A 23,450-nucleotide genomic window follows, 5' to 3' on the forward strand; every position below is an offset into this window, starting at 1 on the left:
GTACATACTCACTTTTATTACAAGATCCTAGTTCTTTTGCTTTCGCCAGTGGCTGCATTGGCATGTCATGCTAAACAAGCTATGGCTTTGCACAAGTGCTTGAACATGCCGATCCCAGTGAGCTTCCTTGCTTCTCCTTGGGCTTTTAAGTAGATGCAGCATTGCAGCTAAACCAAGCTTTGGCTTGGTATGTCTGAAATGAGGAATGTATTTAAGGTGTCTCCTCCTTACGCCGTTGCCAAGATTTGTCCTATGGTTACATGTTGTGGTTAAGGAGGAGAAGCCTTGATCATCATCCTAGGTTTGGACAAGAAGCCAAACCTTGGCTTAGCCGCCATCCAACATTGACCTAAAAGGCCAATGGAAGAGCAAAGCAGATGTGAACACCTCTCTGGGAGTCAATGGTTATGACATGAAAACTAGGTCATTATATGGAAGTTTAAGAGAATGCTGTGTTGGTCAAAGCAAAAGTAAAGGGCCCCTGACAGTTAAGTTCAGTCGCAGATGACTCGGGGGTTGCAGCGCTCGTATCGCTTTACAGGCCAAGGGAGCCGGCGTTTGTCCGCAGACAGCTTTTCCGGGTCATGTGGCCAGCACGACTAAACCGCTTTTGGTGCAACAGAACACCAAAATCAGAGCAGCACCACAGAAATGCCGTTTACCTTCCTGCCGGAGCGGTACCTATCTACTTGCCCTTTGACGTGCTTTCGAGCTGCTAGGTTGGCAGGAGCTGGGACTGAGCAACGGGAGCTCACCCCATTGTAGGGGTTCGAACTGCTGACCTTCTGATTGGCAAGCCCTAGGCTCTGTGGTTTAGGCCACAGCAACTTATCACCTGCACCATCCCAGGGGTAGTATGTTGGACGCCTACATAAAATATGCGGTAACTAAACATGACCCCCCTTTCCCTCAATGCTCATCCCAGGATTCAACAATGACAATAAGAAGACAGCCCAAATAAAACTTTTCTCCATGTGAAAAGAAGTATGGGTGAAAGAACATAATACCCAGGCAGGCCTTCTGGCCACCAAAGAATTACCATCAAGTCAGTGACTTGAAAAGTGATTTGTTTCCCACAATGCCCTTGTAAAACAGTGCAGGAATGCATGGCAACAGCTTTGGCATGGAGTTGAAGTTCTCTGATCTGCTGGGATTGAAGATACGTAATTTGATATTTTCATTTCATCACGGGTAGTATTAAAGATGGTATCAGTTTATCTGAAACTGGGTTTTCATATTTTTTCCCCATAAAAGTATATGAAATTGAAGTGTCTTAAAAATAAAGCTGTCTAGAGAGACAAAACAGCATGACTCTATAGGATGGATTTAATATGATAGGTGAATCAGGCTGTGATTCTAACCAGTTATTATGGAGTCATCTCCACTGAACACAGTGGATCTTGCTTCTGAGTAGCTATGCATTTCATTGTGCTGTGAATATAGCAAATCAGTTTTCTTATTTTGCTTCTCCAAATTACTAGATGCTAGAAGTAACTAGGATTAACCATTAAAAGTGATAGGATATTTTGATAGATTAGTTTCTGTCAAATTAAGGTGTCAAATTATTAGGCTTGGCATTATATCAGCATATGATTAATGTTCGTTATAGTACACACTTGGAATGTAAAATAAAATGTGGGAGAACCTCTTCACATTTGATAAGAATGCATAATTAAAAAGTGAAATGTTATTTGGTTTTTATGTGAAATCAATCACTTTAATTGGAAAGAAGTATCCCTTATTTCTATTGGTAATTGGGCTCTTGATAATTTTAAATCAGGATTCATGACAGTTTGTGATAAATTGGTTCTTTTTAGGCTAAAAGAAGCTCAGAAGTTATAATTACCCATGGATTACTCCTGGATGGCTAGATCAAAGAGATGGAAGGAGACAGAGAGAAAAGCTGTTTAGTACATGAAGATTTATTAGGTTTTTAAGCAGCTAAAGAATTAAGTGTGTATTGGTAGCAAAAACAAAAGCTTATGCAGCAACTGAAATCCCAGGGAAAAATGGGTCTTGAAGGACCATAAAGATAGAGAGAGGTAAGGGGTATTTTAGGCCATGCATTAATCAGCAAACACTTGGGCTGAGGAAATTATGTGTTGGGGATTTAAGTGTGTGGAACTATTGTAGCAGGAATTGCCAGTAAAATGATTAGAGCCATAATTTAGCTAAACCAGAGCTCTTGGGTTTAGTTGTCTCCCTTTATTTTCAAAGCTTAGGATATCCATAGCTGTATATGCTTAAAAATAATATGCAAATATTTGTTTGAGTGGGTAGAGATTAGGTATAAAGGAAGGGGGTGGTTGAGGGCAAAGTCCACCACATACCTGACAGCTCTAGTTGGCAGTCAGCCACAGGCAGCTGCAACTCAACAACCCTCCACTCACACCAGTTATCCCTACTTATACTGTATGTTGATGTAAATATGTTCTAGAGCAACAGGCAACTAAAAGTCCTTACTGCCTGCAGGCAAAATTGCCAGGTATAGACTTTAGATGCTAGAGCAGTTTGATAGAGAATTCATTATGCATTAAATAAACTATAAACAGTAACCTGCTTCATAATGGACGTTAACAATCTGTAAATGATGCAATACACTCATGAAGCAGAAGATCACGGTCTATTTCATGGAAAGAATGGTTTGCTTAAGGCACAAGCAAGGCAAGTTCTAGATTAGTTAAATCGCCCAACTAGGCATGATGGTGGTGGCAGACACATGTGATACAAACTCACCCAGTAAGGACCTGGTCATTGGTCCTGCCGGCCATATCTTTATGGTGGCCTGTCCCGTAAGTGCAAAGAGACTCTGGGAAGCTGAAACATCCCATAAACTACCACATTTCACACAGCACCAAGTCTCTGGGGCCTTGGATGCTCCACTTTGACAAAACTTTGACTGTGCATCCCATATATGTTACACACACACCCCACCTAGAATCCTGGGACCTGTGGTTGACTTCAGAGCTATAATTCCCAATATTCTTAAGAAACTACAGTTCTCATGAACTGTTTTCGAGGGTGGGAGTGAAGTTGTGCTTTAAATATATGGTGTGTATAGAAACTCCCAGCAATGTTATGCTTGGTTATTTCTTTTGCTTTAATTTGAAATTAAATCTCTAAAAACTGGAAAGTAACATTGCTTTGTGCACAAAACAAAGTAAGAAAAATTTCACTCTCAGCTCAGTCTCAAACATACTGTATGCCTGCAATATCTGTGGGCCTTTAATAGTAGAACAAACACACAGAAGAGAGATTCAAAACCCTGACCTTCGAGGTTCCTACCTCCCCTTTACCTCCAAGTAATCTTCAGGTTACCTCCTCACTTTTACCCCAAGCACTCTTCTAGAGGCCCATCCTCCAAGTCAGGGATTTTAGTTTTTTTAAAAAAAACCAACAACCCCAAAACTTCAAAGCCACACACTCTTCCTGTTCCACACACATTTAATACTTCTATTTGAACTCAAAGAGAAACTCTGCAAGTATTTATGTCAGTCAGGTCTCTGCAGCACCCTGCAATTCCAATCCAACACTATGGCAAAGAGGTCCTTCCTATGTATCTCTAAGCCAAAGAATTGGGATAGGAAAAGGTAGCTGTACGAAATGCAGGAGGTTGCTGCAACTTAGTTTGCTGGTAACACCACGAATCTGGCTGAAGAGAAAGGTGGGACAACAGCTACTGCTCACTGATGTTTGCTAGGGAGATAAGTAGACACATGCACATAAACTAATGCCTCTCAACTCAAGTTTCTGGAGCTCTCATTGCTGAGAGAATATAGGAGGTCCACCTTAAACCAGATGCAGAAAATAAACACTGTGCTTTCTTAATGATTTCTTTGCATGCAAAACACAGCCATTCCAGTCATGGCAGCAAACTGCAAAGTCACATAAAAAATAATAATAATTAAGATGGGAAGTTATAAAACAATATGCCTGCCGTGTGTATCTAAATAACAGAGAAATATTTTTTTTTAAAAAGACAACAACAAGCCTGAATTTTGCTGGGCTTCTGGAAGGTGGTAGTCTCATAGAAAGTGTGATAAACCAGTTCTCTGCTGTTACCTGTGCTTTTTTCCTCTAAAAAATGTTTAGGGGTACTCTCCTTTTCCTACTCATATTGAAATACTGCCCTCAATGAGGCCAAACTTAGATTCACAAACTGTTTAGGGGTGTGCGTCCCCCCAGAAAAAAAGCACTGGCTGTTACTGATCTGACTTCTGTAAACCTTACTTTGGCCAAAGTTGATCATGCACCTGTAAGACTACAACTACAGAGCTCCAAGTCTGGTTACAGTCCCACTCCGTTCACGCGTTGACTGAATGCCTGGTCGGGAGCATGAGAAGAGGGCTACAGAGATTTCCAGCTTTCTGTGTCCTAAACATTGACTCATTGTTATGTACTAAGCTTGGATCCTAGAACAAAAGGCAGTTAGGATCCTAGAATGCAACAACCTGATTGGCCTGCGGGAGCAGCCCAGTCAGGCCCCAGGAAGAAGTCAATCAGCCTGTTAGGCAGGCAGGATCCTAGAATGCAGCATCTGATTGCTCTGCAGGAGCAGCCCAATCAGGCTCCAGGTGGGAAGCAAAATCAGCCAATCAGACGGGACCCATCGTGTAAATAATGTATATAAAGGCAGAAGTTTTGGGGGAAATTCATTCACTGTTTTACGAGCTGCAATAAAGAGCATTAAATCATTATGCGACTCTGAGTATATTTTACTCATACTGAGGAAATTTTAGGGGACTGACCTTTGCTGCAACCTGGAAGACAGTTTATGTGACGAAGCTTCCCCATCACTTCATTTCTATAGCAGGAAACACTCCACTTAGTTAATGCTGTTAAGACATAGGCACTGAGACTGGAAAACGTTGACTGTATACTAAGGTTACCAGATTTTTTTCAATGACTCCAGAGACACTTTTCAACTTCCTACTAAACAGATGGATTTTGTCAGGGGACTGATTTGTAAATCTGGGGACTGTCCCCGGGAAACAGAGACGCCTGGTAACCTTACTGTATCCCAGGGAAAAAATGCTAGAAAATCTTCTGTTTAACTCAGGTAGTGTAAACTGCTTTGTTAAGCAGTCACAAATAATGAATGACAGCAGCAATTTCCTGAAACCACTGGGATTGTGCTCAGATTTTGACAGAATGCTAACTATCCACTTTAAGTGCTATTACTTCTGCTATTTCTCAGCAGCTTTCTGGATATGCATTGCACTTTTACAACCCTAAGATGTGCTGAACATTATGTCAAAGACATGGAGTGATGCAGGGAGACACACACTTTTTCTTTTACACTATATACAACAACACCATTTCCCAAAGAAAATCCCTTCCCCAGAAAGCTGCAATTACTCTGTATGATAAACCATAAAGGTTGCCCTCATGAGGGGAAGTCATCAGGATGCAGTTTCTAATCAGACAGCTGTGCAATATGGAGGTTTATTTATCAACAATGCACAGAACAGAACCTACTGCCAGGTATTAGCAGACTAGCTGCATCTTCCTGTACTAGTTAGCAATTATTGTTATTACTATATTTTATATTTTTTTATCTGCCCTTCACCATAATATTCAGGGAAGGTTACAACCATTTAAAAATACAATATTAAAAGCAGTGAAAACAAATTACAGTCAAGGGAACAGAGTTGGCCCTAAACTGCATCTCTGAGACAGCAAAGGCAAAGAGGTGCATCTTCAGTGTATGAAAGGCCTTGGTGGGGCTGACACTATTTTTCTTTCTTTTGCTTTAGAGGAGACAAACCTTTAAAAAGTTTTGAGAAAAGAAAAAGGGACTCATAGAATCATAGAATCATAGAGTTGGAAGAGACCACAAGGGCCATCGAGTCCAACCCCCTGCCAAGCAGGAAACACCATCAGAGCACGTCCTGACATATGGTTGTCAAGCCTCTGCTTAAAGACCTCCAAAGAAGGAGACTCTACCACACTCCTTGGCAGCAAATTCCACTGTCGAACAGCTCTTCTCACTTCTTCCTATCCTGCAGCCTGGCCAGTCTCCTTCCTCACACCCAGCCCTGCTTTCCATGTGGCAGTGATGGCAGTTGCCTTGATGCCTTCATTTTAGAAATTTAGTACAAAGTGGATCTGCTGCTGCAGGTAGCCATGCCCGCCATCTTCATTTCCCAGAATGCTTCTGAGCCCATGTTGTTGGGTCCGAATGTACAGATGAGAAGCACAGCAAACTGGAGAATGAAGATGAAAGGCTTCACCGTCTGGAGCGTCACTCTGTGTGCCCACTCAGTAAAAAGTTTAAAAGAAATGAAGGAAAAGACATAGCAGCAACTGCATCTGAAGGAGGGGCCCTCAGATCTGCATCTCATAGTCCAGCTCTGTGTTTGCAGGCATACATACCATACATTTAAAGTTCCCCCAAAGAATTCTGGGAACTGTAGTATACCCACCACAGAGCTCCATTTTATAGCACCCTTAACAAACTACAGCTCCCATGATTCTTGTGGGGGGGGGGGAAGGTGCTTTATCTCTTATAGCAGTGGTGTCCAAACTTTTTTCAAAGAGGGCCAGATTTAATGAAGTGAAGGGCTGTGAGGGCCGACCAAAGGGCCGGCCAAAGTTGTTAACCTTTTTTAGGTTACCCCAAAGTTGTTGAGTTTTTTTAGGGTTGGAGTTGTTGAGGGTTTCTTAGGATTTTACTCCAGGAAATAAACTACAACAGGGGCCGGATTAGGCCCCCAAAACAGACTTTGGACATGCCTGTTCTATAGCATGGAAAAAATCACCTGAACCTCCTGTGGTAGAATGAGCTTCACAATTAGGGTGCAGTGACAGAAAACGTCCTGTCCAACACCCCGTCTATCCTAGCAATTATCCATGTTGTGGCACACTGAAAGGTCATTCCATTAGATTTTAGAACCGGGGCAGTATTTTAGGTACTCTGGACCAAAGCCATTCAGCGTATTATAAATAATAGCCAACACTTTGAATTGTGCCTGGAAGAGTATTGGTAACTAGTGCTGATGCTCCAAAATGCGCATAATATGGTTCAAATCGCTATGGTCCAGAAGGCATCCTGGCTGCTGAATTCTTGACCAACTGAAGATTTCAAAAGCAGTTCATACGTAGCCCCATATAGAGTGCATTGCAGCTCTCTAGTCTTGGTTACCATGTCACCATGGCATGTGTTACTGCAGCTATGCAAAATTCTGTGCTGACTGTACTTCATTCTTTTTAAAAAAATGATTCTTCATGGCTGCTACTCAGTTATAACAATCTGTCAAAGCCTGAGCCTTGCAGAAGCTCTTTGAAACATTGTGGAATTCTGTCTGCAGGAAGGCCTGTCAATAACCACCCTCCTTGCAGAGCTTGTTTGCTTCGCTAGATTTGTAGGCCAATCATTCTTGAGGTTTTGCAAGAGATAATGATCAAAGCAAGGCTGGGTTCTAACATCCTTTGCTCCTTTAGGAATCTGGAGAAGCCCTCCTGCGGATACATCTGAGAAACTGATATGAATCTTCTCATGCAACTTCTGGATCAATAGTGGATACCGAAGCTCCAATTTTCAAGAGAACTCTATTACGGGTGTCTACTTTCCTGCTGTGTTTCACTATGTGGCAGCAAAAGATAAATGTCCTAACAATGTCCTCTCTACGTGAAGAATAGGATCTAATATTTAAGATTTGGGTCAGGGTCACTCAGGATTATTTGTTATCATAGCACTTAAAGGGCTTCACCAATCCCATAGTTTAGGGTTTCACAAAGGGCATAGAGGCTCTGCTTAGCTTTCTCCATCCTTAGTTTATGACTGGGGGGAAATACTGACAATGTAACAGGAAGAGCTGGGTATGTTTTTAGTGTCACCCAGCTGCCACACAGCGCTCTGTTATAAATGAGTTCAGACACCAGTCTATTGATTTTAGGGCAAGCCATACAATGACAGACATCTTTAGAATAGTTTGGGAATGTACTCCCAGGTGTTTGATAATAGACTGATTTCTCCTAGGTCACATATGTCAACAAGACATAAGATCCGTGTTTAGGAAAAGGATTTTCTGTACTGCGTCTCTCTCTTTTCAGGTTGCCATCAATATTAGATTGTTCCACCACCCCCTCTCCCCCTTCTCTTCTCCCCCAACCTTATACATTAATGATTCTATGACCTGAAAAAAGAGATGTTGCACATACTTTTGTAACCAAAGAAAATATTTTAATAAAAAATATTTTAGAAAAATTGATTAGATTGTTCATCAACTGAGCTTAGCAACAGTGTGGTTCAATTCTCAGCTTGCCAGGCCAAACAATTAATAGAACAGTTATTAGCCAGCAGCCTCTTTGGAGCTTTTTCCTACAGTCACAGACTGGTTGAAGTAATGGCTCATATTGGGCTTGAATTTTTAAAAACAGTCCCAGGATGTCTGCCTGAAAAAACTGCATGCTCCTTTATGTATTATTATGTGTTATCTATATATATATATTGCAAGAATTGTTCCATGTAATTGTAGATCCTTGGGTCTTTTTCTTTTCTTTTTGTTATATACTAAGCTTGGATCCTAGAACAATAGGCAGGTCAGATCCTAGAATGCAACAACCTGATTGGCCTGTAGGAGCAGGCCCAATTAGACCCCAGGAGGAAGTTAATCAGCCTATTAGGCAGTAGGATACTAGGATGCAACAACTGATTGGCCTGCCGCAGCAACCCAATCAGGCTCCAGGAGGGAAACATAATCAACCAATCAGACAGTAGTCATTGTGTAAATGATGTACTGTATATAAAGCCAGAGGTTTGGGGGGGCGGGGCATCGGAATTCAATCACTGTTCCTACAAGTTGAAATAAAGAGCATGAAATTACTACTCAACTCTGAGTATATTTCACTTTTCTTTTCTTTTTTCCCTCCCCGCCCCCCCCGTAGAGTATTTTAGCCTTTGCATAGTACTTTTGAAAATGACTAACGGTGGCAAGAATATGAATATGCATGTAAGAGATTGGGAGGGGGAGGGGGGAATTTGTGGCTCTCCAAATGCTGTTAAGACTCCAACTCCCCTCAGCCCCATTCACATTGCCATTGGTCGGGGATGCTATGAGCTGGAGTCCGACCACATCTGGAGGCCACAGGTGCACTATCCTTGCTGCACATGGAACTTGTATAGAGGGGAGGTGAACGGCTACAAAATACTTTAAAATCTAAAAAAACCCCTGAGAAATAAAAGGTATATTAAAAATGATTAGGACATTTCTTTGTGCATTTGTGGGATGATGAGGGTGGTGGGAGTCAGGTGTCTGCAACATGTTGCTGCTGTTTACCACTTTTGAGAAAGATAGTTGGGGCAGCCCAGCATTCTGTAGGTGATGGTCTTCAGGAAAGGGCATCTTTCCAAACCAGCATATCTGCAGTCTGGATGAGCTCTCAAGTTGCTCAGCAAATGGCCTTGCCACAGGGATTGTGATGCAGGGTGGAACTCTAAGCCTAGAAGTGGGCATTCCCCCACAAATGATACAAGGCAACCAACACATTTTCTTGTTTACATGTTACATTAAGCCAAACCATGGTGAATGAGCAAACATGCAGGTTCCTGGAGAAGAAGTCGTGGCCCCTTTGCTCCTGTTTGTTTTGCTGCTGTGCTAGGATAAACCATGGTTTGACGTGGTGGGTCATCGAAACTCAGGACTGTGCTTTTTCTGGGAGAGCTAAATCATAAACCCAGGCTTGGATAACACACTAAGCCAAACTACAATTTAGCTCAGTGCAGCATAGCAGTAAAAAAGAAGCAGACGCAACCTCCTCTCTGGGAGACTGCATATTTGATTGCACTAAGCCACTTGTTACATGTGAACAGGAACATTATGTCATGGAAATACACTGAGGCTAAGTCGTGTGCCTAAAAAGTTACAAGATGCTCCATGGCCCGCTGTAGTCTGTTTAATTGTGTGTATGTATATAGATAAAATCAAAATCTTTTTATTAAAATAAAAAATTGAAGTTGAAATTCTAAATATTTCTGTGGCTTTCTATTTACCTAATATAAGTAAAAAAATTAAATAGTGAGGCTCCCAGATAGTAACAACTAGGTACCTGGGTCCCACCTGAATTCCATCCCTATTATTGTGGTTGGGCCACCTGCCATCTTAGAACAGCTTTCCATACAGAATGCACTGCAGTCACAACCACCACTATTTAGTATGCCAAATGACTGTTGATCATTAATTAATTCTGAATGTAATTAGTATACAATTACAGAGTTTATAAATAAATAGTATTCTGGCAGATTGGAAGCTCATTTGCTTTGATTAGTATAATTGCGATGCACAGGCACATAAAACTTGTGAATCATTTCATTAGAGTGTACCAGATATGACACATTTTAATAACTAATAATATTAGAGTTTTATAGGCGAATATTTTAAGTTACTTTTAGTAATATTGATAGGATTAATCATGGGTGCCGTTATGTCATTGCTTGATGAGATCATGCAAATTCAGCTATATGGATAACTGTAAAATGCAACATTTAAGAGATCTTGGCTACATAAACTATTGCAAAATATAATATTTCAAGTTAAGCTAGTAATATTTAATGTAATTGTTTACTGAAGAAGGGAACAGGAAAAATCAATTTTGAATCTCTTAGGCAGTCAGCCATAGACCTTTTGCATAGATTTTGTGGAGCCTGGGCTCAGAGTTGTTCTGATACCATCAGATTTTAGCTCTAATTTTTATGGGATTTTAAACACTTTGTGCATGGTGGAGTTTTTTTTTTTAAGTTCCTAGTGCTTTCTGTAACCATTTGATGCTTTTTTCCAAAGACTTGATTTTACCATCCGCTATTCAAACTACAAACGCATGAGGGAGACAAAGCCTTAGGTAATGAGGGAAGTAATTGCTGTGCTCTGAAGCCTGCAATGTAATTGCTGTAATTTTAGCCAGAAAATTATTAGAAATCTTGGGGAAATTTTGCATATGCTTTCCTAATGTAGGTATGATGAAATTAATTTTTTTAATAAAAAAAATAGTATGCATGTTCACCTGAACATGCTTTTCTTTTACTACTGATCAAATATTTGGGTGTACATTAGTATTTTTAAGAAAGACAAATTTTGTATCCCCTTCATCACATCAAATTTAGCCTACAATCCAGCATTGATTTCAACTGGGTTAAGCATTTAAAAGTACTTTGGGAACTCACATCATAACTGCTAGGAATCAGGCACCAGCAGAAAAACTATGTTTGGAAAACATGATTATTAAAGCGTATCAGATTGGTGGTTCTCTGTGAGTATGATTTTAAGAAAACTGTGATTGCTTGACCTGCTCATTCATTGTAGTTTAGAGCCAATGTCCACTGCTCCTTCATGGTTTCATTCCATGCCTGTGCTTGAGGGCTGCTAATGTCCGGTGCAGAAAGAGTGATGAAGTGGATGTGTGGAGTTGCCTCAAATGCAATGTTAACGCCATGGAGACATGTGTGTGCATTTGGCTTACACCTTTCATCAGTAGTGATTGAAATCCCCCCCCCCCTAATTTAGGGACACATTAAGTTGCCTTACAGCAAGAGAAACCCCGGTGCGTCTGGCTTGTTACTGTCAACACTGACTTCCCTTTCGTCCCGTCCTTCTATCTGACACTTAAGGAAGCACCCCCTCGATTTATTTGGGTGGGGTTTTGGGGTGTGGGTGTCTGTCAATTGTATTTATAAACGGTCTGTCACATTTGAATCAGGTGCAAATGGCAACCTTTATTAAGACAAAGACCAAACAAAAATAACCCACCTCAAACTAGATGATAAAAAGCTATTGGAGGAAGTTCAGGTCTGTCAGACTGGTTACATTGATTCCAGAGCAGTTTGTTCCTAATGCTTTTTAATCTGATTTGTAGCCTAACCGGAAGCTGGCAGAGAGATGGAAACATGCAAGTTGGTTTCTTTTTTTCTCTTCATGATGTGTTGAAACAGTTATTTTTCATTATAAAAACATTGCTCTGCCCCTGTGACATTTTCTTCTCTTCACACTGGGCATTCACTGAGATACCTTCCTTTTTTTTAGAATGAAAATATCCAAATTAATTTATAATCTAAATACCTAAATTGTTATAGAATGGGAGGGAAAACAGTAAATGAGACTTCTTTTTTTTAAGGCAAGGGGCTTTAGACATAGGAATGGTTCTTTCAGGTGGGGTGTTCTCTGCCTGCATAAAACACCCCAGAGTGAGAAGAATGAGGCTGTTGGTGGCAGTTTGCTATAATAATCCACGTATAGGTTTCATGTATATTTGCCTTTGGGCATTCCTGTATGGAGAGAAATTGGCCATGGATAACTGAATTGTATTTTTCCTTGTGTGTTTCAAATGAATTTGTTAAAAGTTGTGTAGTCATAAACGCTGTGTAAAAACTGTATTAATGGGGTAACATGAGAAATACTACTTTAATACACCAAAGACCTATGTTAACAATGGTCAAACCAGTGTCACTATTCGCAGGGAATTGTGTTTTTGCTTTCAGGCAATAGTATTGCAACTCACACCACGATCCAGGGGCACAGCAGGCTGCATCACTCACAACAGCCATTCTTCGTAATAAGAGGAAGGAAGACATCAAGACTGATATTCCTGATGCTGTCATTTAAAATCAGTCAGCGTCGCCCCACAATATCAACCTACTTGTATGGTCTTCAAAGCCAAACATACCAGAGAAAGGATCAGAAACGAGTTAGCAGGGAAAGAAATATAATCATATATACGGCACAGTATTCTGCACCTTGCACTGATTTATTAGTGTGTCACTGACAGGAAACCACATGTGTTAAGCACACTTTTCAAAACAGCAGCATGTGCTTCACTGACTCCTTTAGTTTTTCATAGAAGGAGCTGCCCTTTGTGTTCCAGATCAGAACTGTGAGCATAGAGCTCCCTTATGACAAATGCCCCCAGCTGCTATTTGCCCCAAGTGTATTATTTTCAATATGCAGCGCCTTTGGGGGGAGGCAAAGCAGCAGTGTGGAATTATATATGATTTTTTAGCTTACAAAAATACGTGCATTGTCTCTTTTTTCAAGTTGTGTCTTCTACAGATCAGTTTCATTTGTTGTGAGACATTAGTGCTGCATGCAGTATTAGGTTAGGGAGAAAAGAGGGGGAAAGGGGGAGGGGGAATAGTGGGTGGGTTGGGTTGGGGTGGCTATGCTTCTATTCTTCTGCTTAGTGTATGTGTGGGGTTTTGTGTCAGCATCACTTGTATGGATTCTCTTACTATTCGCTTGTTGTATTTCCTTGCTGGTGGGAGAGGTTGGGGAGTGGCCTAGGCTGTGGTTGGTTGTCTTGGGTTGGCTGTAGTGAGATTTTGTGTGTGTGTGTGTGTGTGTGTATTTGGATCAGGTTAGCCAGATTGATTTGTATGCTGTCGGCAGATTCTTGTTGCTGTCTTGTTGAGCTATGTTTGTGATAAAGGGGAACCATACCGGGGTGAAGGCATCTTCTTCTATTTCTCCCTGTGTCAGTTTCAGTTTATTGGTTAGTTTTTTTTAATAAGGCTGTTTTCCATACTAATTGATGCCATTGCTTCATGCTTACTCCTGACAGGTCTCTCCGTTGTCTGGCTATGATGCTTCTGGCTGCTGAAAGTAGGTGGGTTATAAGCTCTTTATAATGTGAGTGGGCATTATTATCTTGGAAGATGTAGTAGGGCCAGTTCTGGGGTGACTTTTAATACTTAGGCCTTTTTCTTGTATGACTGATGTCCAGAATAGTTGGATTTTGGGACATTCACACCACATGTGGAGGTATGTGCCTGTGGAGGTGTACCCTCTCCAGCACTTTGGTGAGGTTCCAGGGCATATTAGCGCTAGTTTCCATGGTGTTAGGTATCATCTGTAAGTTAATTTCAGAGTGAGTTCTTCTTGGTTCTGTGCAAATTCTTTTAACGTGTAAATTTACTCCCAAGTAAGCTTCAACAAGATTCCTTTCAATTTTATTTTTGTTTGATTACTCATTTTAGGTTCCATGTAAGGTGAAGAAATGCTTTTTGCGGATCTAAAGTAGAAAGTGCCCTTCCATAACAATCCTAATGCAGCCGGGCTGACCAGCCCTTGCCAGGGAACTGCTTCTGGCAGGAAAATGCTCACACAGCCCTTACTTTCCTGTGTGTAGATCATGTATAGTCTGTAAAATGAATCAACCGTAGCTATTTAAACACATTCAAAGTTCTGAAGGGATCATAGAATCATAGAATTGTAGAGTTGGAAGGGACCACAAGGATCATCTAGTCCAGTGATGTCCAACCGGCCAATCACGATCTACCTGGCGATCACGGGGTTTCTGGTCCTGGTCGATTGTGAGACCCTGATTGACCCTCCTCCAAATCTCAACAGCTGATCCCCCCCCCCCCAAGAAAGCTCAACAGCAGCTTTGGTTGATCCTCTGTAAAAAAAGCTCAACAACTGTGGCTTATTCCCTCCCCCCCCCCCAAAAAGCTCAGTTTTTTATAGTGGGAGTAGATCACAGTCTCTTGGAAGTTGGCCGTACCTGATCTAGTCCAAATGATTCTCTTCCTCAGCTTCCCACCCCTTCCTCTGTTCCTCCATAATTTCTTTCTCACACAGTAGCAAACCCACAGTATCTTCTGCTTCACTGGAGAAAGCCACGCAGCCTCTTCAGATTTTCCAGCTCTCCCTGCGTTGTGTTGTAAATGAGCCTTTTTTGGCTTCATGGGGAGAGCTCACGGCTGCCATTCACTTTTTCATCTTTCTCCCCAGCTGAAGCCCAGACATGCTGGGAGGCTGGGAACCTCAATAGCGCCCCTCTGGAGGCTTCACCCGGGGCAGAAACCCTGGCTAGACCCACCCCCCAGCCACAGCTCTGCTTCTCCCCCTCCCTCAACTTAGCAGTAATAATAATAATTAAGGGCACAATTTGTGATTTGCAGGAATCCCAGAGGACAAAGAATTTTGCAGATGTCCCACACTCAAAAGCCCCCTCCCAGTTGCTGTCAGAAAGGCTGCCGCATAGAGGGGGATGAAGAAGGCAAAAGGAGGGTGTTTGAGGAAGAATAAGGCAAGCTCTAGAACTATTGGATTTAAAGCTATTCATTCCCCCAGCATGCTCTTAGGCTGGGCATGCTCCCTTCAGGTGTCCCTGCCACTCCCCGCCCTGGCCAGCATAAAACTGCCCGGTAGATTTGATGCTTCTACCAAGACAGATTCTCTTCCCCTACCCTTATTGAATTGCTCTGCCCATATCAACTTGATGGCAGCCCAGATCAGAAGCTTAAGACAGCTGCCTCACTCTGCCTAGTGGTAAGGTTTGGCCTTTGAAGTCCATGTGAAACATTTATTGCTCTGAGCCAGGCTGGCACATACCTTGATGAATCATATACATGAGGATGAGTTAGAGTTTCAATGTCATTTAACACTTCAAAACTTCAAAAATGGATCTAAAACTTTAATTTCTCTTCATGGTTCATTCCCCTCCACCTATAAGGATTTCACATGTGAGATAAATGCTGGGATAATATACTAATAGGTCTTCCATGCCGAAAAAATTAATGGAAGTCAGAAAATGATACCCTTATGCTTTTTTATGTTTATCAAGAGCATTGTTCCATAGGTAAGAAAATAGAGCAAAAAACACATTTTCAAATATGAAACATACATGTGGACTTAAGCATCTTTGATACTAAGAAAAGCTACACTATATAATATGCAAATAGTGTCTTACTTCTTTTGTAGACATGCCCCAGCTATGAGTTGCTTCCTACATGCATGATTATCCCTTGATCACTACGGCATCAAGTGGTGACCCACATACATGAATAAGCCTTCACAGATTAAACACCACAGATAATATGACTGCAGTAACATTTTTCAAATACGTTTAGCTGCAATTGATCAAGTGGTGAAAGGAATCAGGTGATGCATAAGGATGTGTGAACCAATCAGATGAATGTGTTATCTTAGGCGTAAGCCAATGACCAATGTTTAAATGTTCATGTCCTCTTTTGGACAGAGATGTGAATATACCATCTTCTCCATTCATTTTACACTGAATTTGCATATGCATGGCAAGGGAACCCTTTTGAGATGGGTGTTCAGTGCCCACTGAAAAACTGTAAAAGATGCTTGAACTGACACAGTGGGCAATTCTGTATGTCACAAAAGCCATACATTTATGTAAAAGCAAAATATATAAAAGGAAGAATACAAAGTTTCATCAGTGCATAGTAATGTAGCATCTTTTTTGGGAGGGGATGGAGTGACAGTATTTCCCATATTCTTCTTGTATAATATTCTACTGTATTTTGTAATAATGTTTTAGTGCAGTTCCCAAGTATATATAAGGTTTCATAAATACGGACCTCACCGTCCATGCCGGCCAGATTGCATTTCCACTCCAAGTCATTTTATCAAATGCATTTCTATTAGAAGTTAATGAAACAAAGAGACTGAGTGCAGGGAAGAGACTGACTTAATATAACACAACTGAATTAGATAAAAAGGGGGAGGAAGGAGATCTGCAATTACAGATTGACAAGTTGTTTTAATATCTAGTAATGCAAGTCTGGAGCAGCTGGATTAATTAAGTAATATGGCAAAATGAACCAAGGGTTATTATGAATTTCAGCATACCTCGGGGGTTTATTGGGGCCTGAGGGTTTAGAGTTCAACTTCTGACCACACAAAAGTGATCGTATCTATAATTATCTTGGGGATCTTGCTGTGATTAGGGAACAATGGCTTGAAAATGAGAGGTGGAAAAAAGCGTTAAAATTAGCGGGGTTGTAAAACAATAGGAAGAAAAACACCAGAAATTGGTGCTGGAAAATATTACACATATAGAACCGAATCTGTTATTACTGGCAGTTTGGTGTTACTTTGAGCATTTATTAAGGCCAAGTAGAGAGTTCACTTCAAGGCTGAAAGTGGAGAGTACTGTGCCATTATTCATTGACTAAAAACCACGAAAGCTACAGTACTTCAGAAGGATGCGCCATGAAACAACTTCAGAAAGATGTATGAATTCCAAAGAAAGAGAGGGGCCCACTGAAAAGGATGTAATTTATCAAATGCTGCTCCTATTCAAGTCCAACTGGAGCATGTGTACAAGTAGTGATTCAGAAATTAAAGGCTCTTGCTTGTGCAAAATGGTTGGAGTTTCTGCATTTGATATGTTTGTGGAGCTCCTTATGGCCAGGAACTGAGAGCTGTCATCTGAAATAGCTGTATTCTAGCTATCCTGGGCAACTGATAATGTCTCTTGGAGTAAAATACAAAAGGAAAAGAAAGGAAAGTTGTTGGGTTACTGAAAACTGCATTGCCTCTTCCTTGTGCTAATCTTTAAAATAGAAAATGGCATTTTTTTTAAAAAGCCATTAATTCTATCCTTTAGGATGCTAATCTGCAAAGCAGATTAGAACTAGAGTTCAGAGATACACTGTTTTATTAATTTCTTTTGTCATTTCAATTTTAAAAGCTATGAAATCTGATGTGGTTGCTACCACTTCTGGGTTTTGTTGAATTAAAATGCTATTGAATCAAAAGCCCAGGTGGCCAAATGTTCCTTACCCTCAGATGATTAACAATCTAAAGATCCTATTTTTCAAAGATTTCCTAAAGAAAAATCTTATAACACTGTAATATTTGTACCACATTACCACATTTAAATAACATGCAGATACCCCAAAAGCAAACTTTTGGAACAATGGATGAGAGGCCGGACAAGATGGTGGAGAAGGCACAGAATAGTGTAAAGATTGCTCTTGGAGCTGTTGTCTGTGTGCAGAGTTAAATCAAGGGTGATTTGACAACTGGGCCTAGGACAGTGATTCACCCCAAAGCGTGGATCACTGCAGAAGCTGCGCCAATAATTGGGGAATGTAACATCATAGAAGAACAGACAATTATCATAAATGGCTATCCTGAAAACATTACCCCGATGCAGAGCAGGTGGGAGCCAAACCAATGATCATTGGCACCAACAACATCTTTGAAGTTGGCTGTTATTTTCAGGTAATGAAAATAGGAGACTACAATGTAATTGACTTCAAAGCATTTGTAGGTAGGAACGTGATCTTATATATATATATATATATATATAATTATTATTTATGATTTTTAATTTTATACATTTCAATAATTTTCAATCGTTTTAACATTTCAAAACTTGACTTCCTGCCTGCTCTTTCTGCGGTTCCTTACATTTGTTTTTCATATTTTCTGCATATTCCAAATTAACTTAACTTAATCATTTATTTGTCTACTTTAAATGTATACTCTTATAAAACTGCAGGTTATTACAATAATCTTGCCAATGTTCTTATCTGTTTAGTTTGTTTGTAAATTTTCAATATTGTAAATATTCAATAAACCATTTCCATTCTTTTATTAAAAAGTCTGCTATCTTGATTTCTTATTTTTCCAGTAAGTTTTGCCATTCCTGCATATTCCACAAGTTTTTGTATCCATTATTATTTCGTTGGAACGACTTTTTTTCCACTTTTGGGCAAATATTCTTGTCGCTGTATGAATAAATTTCTATACAGTTTGGGTAGTTATAAGCTACCCAAGCTATAAGGAAAGCTTCTAGGGTTTATTTTTGGGTTGGTTTTTTTTAACAAACATTATTTTAAACAACTTTTTCAGTTCATTATATATCATTTCCCAGTAAGCTTTAACTTAGACATATAAGAAAAAGAACCTTACTTTTCTTTACATTTCCAATACTTAGTTGATTTTGATTTATACATTTTTGCCAAATTACTTGGTGTTATACCATTGATATAACATTTTCATATAATTTTCTCTTAAACCAGGGGTTGGCAAATTACGGTCCATGGGGCTTGTAAATCCGGCCCGTGGACCCTGCAGACCCTGTGGCCCACTCAGTCTCCTCGCTAAACTGGTGTGGCATGGAGGCCTCACCGCACAGGGACTGATTTTCGTTATGCTGGCACAGCTTCAGATTCCTGCAGCCAATCTGAAGCCATGGACGCCTCTGGGTGGATGGTGACGCTGGCATGGCTTTGGATTGGTCACAGGAACCCCCTGCAGCCAATCCAAAGCTGCTGATGCCTCTGGGCAACGCCCCTTCCTTCGGAGTTGGCGGCTGCAGTGTGAGTGGCGGTGGGGTGTGTGTGTCCTTTTGGGAGGGGTGGGTCTGGCCCTCCACAAGGTCTGAGGGACAGTGGACCGGCCCCCTCCTGAAAAAGTTTGCTGACCCCTGTCTTAAACCACAGCATGATCTGAATTTTATATCCGTATTCCACAATCGTTCCCACGCTTCCATATCTCTATTACTGTACAACCAATATGTATTGCCCATTGTATCCTTGAGGATTTTACTTGCTCATCCTTTGTCTCCCATCCCAATAGTATCTTATACATTTTAGTCAGCACTTAAACATTACATTCCAACAGATCTCTCTCCAACTGTGATGTTTGTTCCCCAAACTCTCGTATCCTATCTTTCTTAACTACTTTGTTCAAATGACGATATTGTATCCATGTTGTTAATTTTCCTGATAAATCCTTAAATTCTTTTAATTAATTGGTAGGAAAGTGATCTTGACATGTGACAGCATCATTGGAGGCTGCTGCGAAGTCCTACGAAGTCATTCTGAGAACACAATAATCTACTGAGCCGACTGTCTTTGGTGAATGCAGACTGAGCAGCCACAGCCACAAACATTGCAGCTGGACTTCCTAATGAAAATCCTGCCAAACTATCGTCATCTTTAAAAAGCCATGAAACCAGCCTCTACTGCTGTGAAGAGCTGAAGACACACAAAACCTGTGTGGTTACCAAAACTGCAGAGCTTTCAGGACTATGTGTCTTCAAGAACTCACTCACTCATTCATTCCACTGTGCAATATAATTTTATTTATTAAAATGGTGGTGGTGGTGGAAGCAAACTTTTCTTATTCTGTCTTTTATTCTATGTGGCTGCTGCCTTGATCCTAAATACATTGCTTGGAAGTAATTTCCACGGATTTTTTTATTGTCTTCAATGGGATTACTATGATTTAGTAGCATGCCTAGCACACAGCACTTAACACATCTACAAAAACACATCTGAACATAAGAACAGCAGATGGGTAGAACCAACAACAAGATATTAGACAGAGATTTGCAAAGCTGTGAGATGAATAACTTAAGGAAAGAATAAAACATAACAATAAATAGAGACATAATATATTTCCAAGAGTTATGGCAACTATAAGATGGTGATGGGAAGACAACCGGCAAAAGCATATGTTTTCCTTCAAGAACAATAAGAGAGCAATAATTACCGATACAGCTGGGATCCTTTGGAGGCCTTAATCAACCCATTTTGCAAAAGTAAAATGTGTTGAACTTGATAAAGACCATCTTCCAGAATACAAGTGTTCATGATAAAATGAATGTCTGAAACTACCACACAGGTAAGGAAATCAGCAGAGATTACAAGAGCTAAAAAGCGTGGTGAGGTGAGGGGAGGTGGTTGCCTCAGGCAGCAGAGTCAGCCTTCTCTCTTACTGTTCACGGCTTCTGCCCCCTTTGCCACCACCTGCCAGACACTGCGTTCTCCACGTCTGCATGCCCACTGCCTGATGGTGGTGATGGAGGCAGAGGAGGCATGCAGGGTGGTGTGTGCAGATGAGGAGTGGACAGCAGCAAAGGGGGCAGCGTTTTCTCTTTTTTCCTGATGTGGCAAAACATCCTGAGCCAGTCCTTTACACGGTAGATAGTATCATAGAACTGGGCACAAATTAGAAAGAAGTTAATTGTAAATAAGCTAATTATAATAGAAAGGGACTGTGGCTCAGTTGTACAGCATCATCCTTGCATGTGGAAGGTTCCAGGTTCAATCCTTGGCATCTCCCAGTAGCACTGAGATAGACCCCTGTCTGAAATCTCTGCCAGTCATTGTAGATAGTACTGTGCTAGAGGGACCAGCATTCTGACTGCAAGCCAACTTCCTTTATCCTTATTTGTTCTTCATGGAAGAAGTTGAAATTGTCATTAAAAACCTGCATGTGTTTAATTGTATTTGGTATTATTAACGTTGTTCACTGGAGAGAGAATACTCAGCAACTTTATAGTCCTAGTTCCCTTACCAAACTGCTGTTTTCTACGTTGTCTCGCTATTCTTCCAGGAGTCAGAAAGCATGAATTAGCCTCTGACAGGGAGACCTACAGAGTTAGGAAAAGGGCAAATGCCCACCTAGTTCAGCCTCCACAGAGCATGAAGTATTCCCAGATTATGAGTTAAACAAGAGTCGGAATCTCAGTTTCCAAACATCTTCTAAAAGACGTATAGGATGTATGCATATTACATTTGATAAAGTATGAGATGAGAAGCAAACCCCTTTCTGGGCAGTTGCCATTTCAGATGACTTCAGCTGCACATTTATAAATCAGTTATGGTTTATTTGAGGCACAGCCAATGAACGGACCTATGCTTTTTACTGGTGCCAGATCTTGATGCTTGCAGGGCATATTGAAGTTTTTGTGTTCTATGCTACAAGTTCTGCTTTAAGAGAAGAAAATTCCTTCCCACAGTTAAGATTTATTGCCTTTGGTCTGTGAATGATTTGCTACTTCATAACAACAAAATAAAGTTGCATAACCTCTACATAAAATTAGATATCTGGCCACAATCTGAGAGCTGTTCAGAAAATTACACTCTTCTCCAGGACAAAACAGAATCTCTTCTGTTTTTTGATGAGGATGTACTTTTGTAATTGTGATAAAAAATTATTTTGACAGTAGGGCCTCTAAAGGAATCCATAGTTTTACTGGATCATCTGAGGCAGAATAGTTGTACATTCTGTACATTTTTACACAGTAGCTGACCAGATTCTCCAACTGGTCTTTAGTTGTGGCAATATCCGGCATGCATGGTGATGGCCACCAAGTCACTTAACATCTGGCTTAGATCTCCCCTTTAAATCAATGATATTATGAAGTGCACACCTTCATGCACCTTGTAAATAAGAATTTTATCTAAACACCTCACTATTTTGCTGCTGTCATCCACACCTGTAATCAGTGGCAGACAGGACTCTCAAACTTTAACAGTGCCCTGTGTGACGCTAAAATGCGGCACACACTCCCATGCTATGTTCTGTGCATTGTTGTGGCACCCCCCGCAGCCTAAAACTGCCTCAGCTGCAACGTTCTCCATCATTAGTAGCCCAATTATTGATGAAAACGTTATTCGCAAAATAAAGTATGCTAATTAAATACATTTACACAACTTTGCGTAATTTCGACCGAGTGTAGATATTACAAATTTTTGTATGACCCATATGAAATCTGAGCCATGGGTATTCCAACATTCATAATCTCCTTTGTCTTTTTCAGATGCTGGCCTTCCTGATCCCTAGAGCTCACCTGAGCAGGCTAAAATTACTAAATCTCACCAGTTGCAAAATGGTGCTGCAGGGGAAGATTAAGTAACAAAATGGTGGCAGATAGAGAGTGAGTTTGACACAATCCGCTGGCAATTGCTGACACAATTTTCTATTGATATCTAATCCCTCTTTTGAAATTCATTGCCACCCCATTTTCCTTCACATAAGGAGTTTCGTAGTTCATCTTTACTCAAGTTAAATACAAACGTTAGCTTGGGAAATATTTGGAAATGGATCATATTTTAGGGAGAGTTTTCTGATCCAGAAGTTCCAAGTTCAGAGGGCTTTTAAATCTACATTTCCCCCTCTTCCCATGTCTCCCAAACTGTTTTCCCCTCTAACTTCATTCAGCACCTTCTCTGGCCCTTTCCCCTGAGAGGAGGAAGTCCTCTCTTCCCTCTCTTGCAACCCCTTCTGACACTGAGCCACCTTTACTCACCTTACAGGTAGTTACTGGTGGTGGCATCAGTCCAACCAAAAGGCTACAGCCTGGCCAGAGGGGGTTGGGTGGGTTTTGGCCCTGAGATCCACCTGAATGTGGACAGAGTGGTCCTCTGCTCAGCATTTATTAAACGTTACTCTGCAGCTTTAAAACATCAATCAAATTCCATTAGTTTCCTGGGGTCGCCCATCCAAATTGTCCCACCACCATTAAACTGCCATTTAAGTCATTTCATACACTTTCAAACTTGCTCTGATATTTGGTGCTCATGCAGCAGAAGGTGCCATTGACTACAGCACTGGTGACACCTTTTTTTGCCAATATAATTGATACTTCAAATTGTCGAGTATGGGCAGTGATGGAGTTCAGTGGCAGGTGACAGAGTCAGTGGCAAAGAATCCCAGAGTCAGCACCAGACCACCATGTGGACGCTCAAACCATTGGTCCTCACAGCATTCTTTCTTTTTTCTTATTTTCAGTAACACTTTCTTGGGGGGGGGGGTAACATTACAGGTGCTCTTTTAATTATTATTTTGACTTTTAAAATATATTATCCTTTTTTCTGCTACAAAATGGTGCCTATTTCCAAATAAATGTGTTTAGTAGCAGAAGCAAACACCATTCTTTTCCTGTAGTTCTGATGATGCTATGAT

At 40.8% G+C, this 23,450-nt stretch overlaps 1 pseudogene across 1 annotated transcript; it reads left to right on the top strand.

The window, feature by feature from the left end:
* The first annotated feature begins 17,682 nt into the window (after positions 1-17,682).
* On the top strand, positions 17,683-18,071 carry LOC310827630 (dynactin subunit 6 pseudogene; annotated as a pseudogene). The gene has a single exon. The product of its transcript is annotated as a dynactin subunit 6 pseudogene (transcript).
* Positions 18,072-23,450: the final 5,379 nt, after the last annotated feature.

This window comes from Podarcis gaigeae, assembly GCF_964106915.1.
Source record: "Podarcis gaigeae genome assembly, chromosome: 11".
In the NCBI taxonomy this organism is placed as follows: Eukaryota; Metazoa; Chordata; class Lepidosauria; order Squamata; family Lacertidae; genus Podarcis; species Podarcis gaigeae.